Genomic DNA, 6,852 nt, shown 5'->3' with positions numbered 1-6,852 from the left:
GCTCAGCTGTAAGAAGGAATGCAGTATTAACACTTGGGATAAAATGGATGAATCTTGAGGATCTTATGTTGAGTGAAGCAAACCAGGCATTGAAGGACAAATACTCCTTGACCTCTCTGATATGAAATAAGTGAACCAAGCTGTCTCAGAGCTAGAGACTGGATGATAGGCTTACAGCAAATTGTGGGGTAGGAGAGCAGGTTTGTGAGCTAATGCCTACATGGGTGAAATGTATGATAAATTGGAGGTAAGTAGTTGTACAGGGAAAGGATAAGATGGGGACATAGGGATACTATCAGGTGGGCTTTACAGGCTTAAGGTGGGCTAGCATTATGAAGATGGGTCAGGTGGCCAAGGAATTGGGGGGAGGGTTGTAGTGAGCAGATGAATATGGGAAATTGTCAAGTATGTTCTTGAAACTATAATGTTGAGAAAACTCTTTAGAAAATATAAGGAAGGGTTACTTGTTTAAGGTGATTAATGGGGGAGATCTGGCACAGGGGCAGGCTTTTAGGGAGTGTGTGAGTGCTCATCTTGTCATAGTGTGTTAAAACACTGGGTGGAGACACATACAATGAGTGAGGATGTGTACCCCCATCCTTGGGAGGCCTGATGTTCTCACACATAGGGAAGGGTTGCTCTTGAGAGAATTGGTGGCTCCCAATGGAGGACAGTCTAATGTGTCAAGCTCTCAGCATTGTTGCAAGTATCTATGAATCTGGTCCTTCAAGCAGTGAAGATTGATTGTCACTGTGGGCCCTGAAGAGAGGGGGAGAGGAATAGAATAGATGGAAGCAAGGTAACTGGGGGGCAATGGAAGTGTTCCACAAAATGGTCCAATGATGAATATAGGACATGTTAAATTTCAACAAGAAGTTATAAAAGTGTATAGTCTAAAATGTAAACCATAATGTAAACCATAATGTAAGTAAAATTTTAGAAGAGTGTACAGACTAAAATATAAACCATAATGTAAACTAAAATGGAACCATGTTTGGTAGCTATGTTTCAATATCTGTATATCAGTTGCAGCAAACAGAACATGACCATGTAAAAATAGCATTGCTGGGGAAGGGGGAAAAGGGTTTGATGTTGGGTATATTGGAGTCCCCTATATTGTATATGTGACTTTACTGAGATCTAATACTTTTTTGAAGATGAAATTAAAAATTAAAAATTAAAGGATGTAGACACTGAAGAAGGAAGAAATTGCCCTGCCGCTGTACATAGAGGGCAACACCTTTTACAGTGGTGAAAGGGAAAATGTCAAAAACAAATTATTATGATATAATTCATTTTTTAATATCCCAATTTATTTTTTACTTGATTTTAGTTTTTCTAAATTAATATGTATTCTATTTCTAATCTTTAAACCTATCATTACTATTTGATTTTCCTACTACTCGAATTTGGCAATATATTAGGCTTCATTTTTTAAAGAAGTTTTGACCACAGAGTTGTTCAACTATGGCAGGGGAGGAACACTGGTGTGGGGTGTTATTGATGGGGACACATGATTGGGCAGGAGCTCTCCAGGGCATGTATATAGGGTGTGTAAAAATGTTTGGATATTAGTTGGGTGTTTTATAGTAGTTACAGTTACAAACAACAACTGAAGGAGTGCTGAGTTCTTAGACAGGTGAGCTCTGTCACATTCCCCAGTGGAACAGCAACAATCTCCCAAGTGCAAGTGCAAAGACCAGTGAAGAAGTGTAGTCCAATTATGAGCCCTTGATACTGATGACTATGCTTATGAGCCTGTGTGCATGAAATTTCAACTAGGTCTAGAGCTGCAGGGTCCCTAAGAGTAACCTCCTGAGAACCTCCAAGTTTTTCAAATGTGACTACTCTCTAAATCAAACTCAGCTTGTAAATGCATCACCTTCCTGCCAGCATGGGACATGACTCCCGGGGATAAGCCTCCCAGGCACCAAGGGATTACTACCAATCACCAGGTGGTGATGCAACTAGAAAAAGGCCTTGAATAAAAGTGGGAAATGGCAAACACAAATGAGTTTATATGGCTAAGAGACTTCAAAAAGTGTTGGGAGGTCATCAGAGGGGTCACAAGCATGTGTCAGCAGCATCCTAGGGACAAACAAAGTAGATACAACCCCAGGTATTGGTGCTCCTGAGGGCTATGGAGACACACAGGCCCTATGGTCATGGCATATGGCTCTGGAGATCAGTGCCTTGTCAGTGGGCCCTACTCTGTAAGTTGTGCTCCTGAGTGTGATGGAGTTGGACTCAGATGTGATCTTTCTACACATGCCTCTTCTGTCACTTTTACTGAACCTATGGCTGATGCTGGTGTTGGTGTATACTCAGGAGACTTGAATTGCTGACCTGCCCATGTACTAGCTACTTGCAACTTGCAGTTGCCCTAAATGAAATTGCAGGCACAGATGCTGGACATTATATATCCTGCCATAATTCACTAAATGTACTGGGGGAGAGTGTAAACTACAGTGTAAACTTAATCCATGTGGTGCAGCAGTGCTCCAAAATATGTTCCCCAAATGCAATGAATGTCCCACAATGATGAAAGAGGTTGTTGATGTGGGTGAAGTGTGTGTAGGGGGGAAGTAAAAGGGGACCTCTTATTATTTTTAATGCAACATTTCTTTTGTGATCTATAATTAAATAGATTTTAATAAAATAAGGAAGATTTCAAATCAAAGCCCTAACCTCACACCTGAAAGAACTAAATAAAAAGAATAAACTCAAAGTAAGCAGAAGGAAGAAAAGCAAGTAAAACAGAGAGATAAAAAAATAGAGAACAACAATAACAACAAATAGAATCAAGATAACCAAAAATTGGTTCACTGGCAATGTCAATAATACTGACAAACCTTTAGTTAGACTGACAACAAGTCAAAGTTTTTGTAATTTAAAAACTTATTTAAGAGTTGATATCAACATGGCAATGTAAGACTTCTCCTGGAAAAGTCTCCCCCTCAGAGTCAACAAATAAAAGGCCAAATACCACTGGATTAGCTCTCTGGAGGACAACAGAGACAGGAGGATTACATCAACACTGAAACAAAGAAAAAGGTAAATATCAGGGTAGAGAAAATATTTGGAAACCATATATCTGATTAGAATTTACCATCCAGAATACATAAAGAACTCCTAAATTCAACAACAAAGAGACAAACAACCCAATTTAAGAATAGGCCAAAGACTTGAATAGACACTTCTACAAAGAGGATATACATATGGCTAAAAAGCATATGAAAAGATTAGGGAAATGCAAATCAAAATCACAATGAGATATTTCACACTTACTATTAATAGAATGGGCACTATTAAAAAATAAGAAAACTATAAGTGTAAAAGAGGATGTGGAAAAAGAAGAAAACTCACTCACTGTTGGTGGGATTGTAAAATGCTGCAGCCAGTGTAGAAGGCAGTTTGGCTGTTCCTCAGGAAGTTAAGTATAGAATTGCCATATAACTTGGCAAACCTACTACAAGTTATATACCCAAAATAATTCAGAGCGAGGACTTGAACAGGTATTTGAACACTGATGTTCATAGCAACATTATCCACAATAGCCACAAGATGGGAGCAACCCGTGTGCTCATCAACTGATGAATGCATAAATAATATGTGCTGTAGATATACAGTGGAATATTATTCAGCATTAAAGAGGAATGATTTTCTCGTTCATATGACATGGATGAACTTGAAGACATTATGTTGTGTGAAATAAGTCAGACACAAAAGGACAAATATTCTATGATCTCACTGATAAGAACTAATTAGAATAATTAAACTCAAAGAGTTAGAATCTAGAATGTAAGTTACCAGTGGCTGGGTTGGGAGTAGGGAATGGGGAAGTTAATGCTTAATTTGTACCAAATTTCTGTTGGGTTCATTGTAAAGCTTTGAAAATTGATGGTAGCCATAGTAGCACAACATTGTGAGTATAACTAACAGCATTGAATTATATAAGTAGATGTAGTTAAAAGGGGAAATTTTAGGTCATATATATGATACCAGAATAAAAATTAAAAGATAACGATTGGGCTAGATAATATAGTGAACCCTATTATAAGTGATGGGTTATAGTACAATTACAAAAATGTTCTTTCATGAATTATAACAAATATATTACACTAATGCAAGATGTTAGTAATAGGGTGGTATATTGGGAAAAAATACATCCTAATGTAAACTTTGGACTATAGTTAATAATGCAATTATAATATTCTTTCATCAGTTGTGAAAAAGGTACTATACTAACATAAAGTGTTAATAATAGGCAAGTGCGGTCTATGGGAACACTGTATTTTAAACGTCATTTTTCTGTAAATCTCCAGTTTATTTCTAATTAAATATATTAAATTTCAAAAAAAGGAAAAGACCTTCTTTTACACAAAATCAAAAATAGACTATAGAAATTAACTATAGCGTTAATTTTTCTCTTCATTTTGCATACTTCTATTCCTGATCTTAAATGGGAGGACAAGCAAATTAATTCTCTTTTCCTTAACATCCTACATTTTCTATGAACTTTGAAACTGTCTTATTTCAGTCTTTATCTTCCAAGACTAAAATGATACTTTTAGTTGTTATGAGAAGTGGAGACTTTTCTTCACCACATTTATGCTTTTGCTCCTTTCAGAAACATATTCTTAGCATATTAAAAACCAGAAGGGGACAAATCAGCCAGAGGTCAGCAACTGTAGCTGGTGGGAGGAAGCCTTTCAGGGATCAAACATCCACAACAAATTGTGTAGGAGACAAAGTCTGACACTTTCAACTCAGCAAGGTACAGGGGTTTACTTTACCTGGGAGGTATTATACTGCTCTCTTTCGTCCCTTCTAAATGAGTAATTAACCTTTATATTAGCAATGGGTACCCTGTGCCAGGGAATTATGTAAAGAAGAAATCCACTGAGTATACATTTGGGCCTTTGTTTCAAATCATCTTAGGAGAGAACATGTGCCAAATTAAATAATTTGTTCCATTCTTACCAGGTATGCATGTAGCACCTCAAAGTACAGCACATAAAAATTTACAAAGGACTTTAGTTGACATTCTTCATTTTCCTATGTTACAATGTGCCATGCTAATTTTATTAATGATGTATAGGAAACACATGAATCAATTATTATTCCCCCAGATTCCCTTAGGGTCAGTTGAGGATGGCCCAGCATCCTTAAAATACTGCATAGCAAAATATCTCTGTGGACACAGTTGATTGTGGATAAATAAAATCACATCAAGAATGTGCTTTACTTTTTATTTTAATCTTAAATAATATAAGGGATAGACAGACTGGAGGCATAGTTACCTTTCAGTAATAGAGATCTTCATTGGAAAGGGAAGATTATTCAATACACACATAATGTAAGACCTTTGACAGCCCCTCTAAAACGGAGTTTTAGAACCTTCAGAAACAGTGCTGAAATTTTATAGAATGGATGCCTTTATATACCTGAATTTTTCTGTAAATAGTTCATAGTTATTATCAGATTCTCATATCAGTCCCTTTCCAAAACAACTTCTGTGTAAGTACTCTAGAAATTTATCAATTCCAAATGTAAAGATACAACTAGAAATCAATGTTTTGGGTTTGTTTGTTGTAATGTATGGGAGACTTGATCATGAGAATTGCTGGGGCAGTGGCTGGACTTAATTTTTGTAGTGATACTGTTTGGGGTTTTCTAAGAGTTTCAATTTCCCATATGCTTTCCCCGGCCCCACACCCCAGATAGCTCCCTTATGGTTTGCTCTTTTTTTTTGCTTGTTGTCTGCTCTTTGTCTGTTTTTATTTTAGGAGGCGCCAGGAACTGAATCTGGGACCTCCCATGTGAAAGGGGGGGCACTCAACTGCTTGAGTCACATTCACTCCCTGCTCATTTATTTTTGCTCAATGTCTGTTCATTGTTCATCTTTTTTAGGAGGCACAGGGAACAAATGGGAGGCAAGTACCCAACTGCTTGAACCACATCAGCTCCCTCCTATATGCTTTATCTTTTCATTTTCATAGAAATCCACGAGTCTCAACAGGCTATGCTCAAAGAAAGAAAATAACACTTGGCCAACTAGTACTTAGAAAGAAGAATAAAAAAGAGGAAAATCCTAATGGAATACTCAATTCAATACTGTACACCATATCAAAGGAAACTTAGAAAGTTCCTTTTTCACAATTAATGAGTCCTTCCATACCATACATCAAACCATTTTCAACAAGCATATACTACATTTTTCTTAAACATAAGCTCTCATGTTTTATCTTTCTTATTAAAGATAAATGGTTTATTGTAGCACTGCCCAGTCTTTTTCCTCTTTTATGAAAAGCACACAAAACAAATATCCAGTTTAATTAATTATCGGGAGGCAAAGACAAGTGAGCAAATCCTTGTCAAGAAACAGGGACTTCCCATGAAGAACTCCCAACCACACCTCTTCATATCAATAGTCACTATATTGACTTTTAAATTAATTGAAATATACAGCACTGTGTTAAGTAGTTTTGCTTATTTTGAAACTTAACTTTAGTTGTAACTGAGTTCTGGCCAGTTGCTTTATTTTATTTTCTCTCATATATTATCCTGCTGTACAAATACACCACACTTTGTTTATCAAGTCTTCTGTTGATGGACATTTGCCTTTTCTGTTTTTGATCACTGCCAACAAGTCTGCAATAAACATTCTGACCCATGTCTTCCAAGCTCATAAGCACCCATTTCTGAAGGAGGCAATATACCTGAGTACTGAGCTTCCTGAGTTCAAGTCTACATGGTGGCAAGCTGTTTTAATGTGGTCCCACACATTTATACTCTTACCCGGAGTGCAGGGAGCTCCCCATTGGTCCCATCTTTCCCAACACTTGCTAT

This window comes from Dasypus novemcinctus, chromosome 17, assembly GCF_030445035.2.
Source record: "Dasypus novemcinctus isolate mDasNov1 chromosome 17, mDasNov1.1.hap2, whole genome shotgun sequence".
NCBI lineage: Eukaryota > Metazoa > Chordata > Mammalia > Cingulata > Dasypodidae > Dasypus > Dasypus novemcinctus.
Note: the sequence above shows the minus strand (reverse complement) of the source record.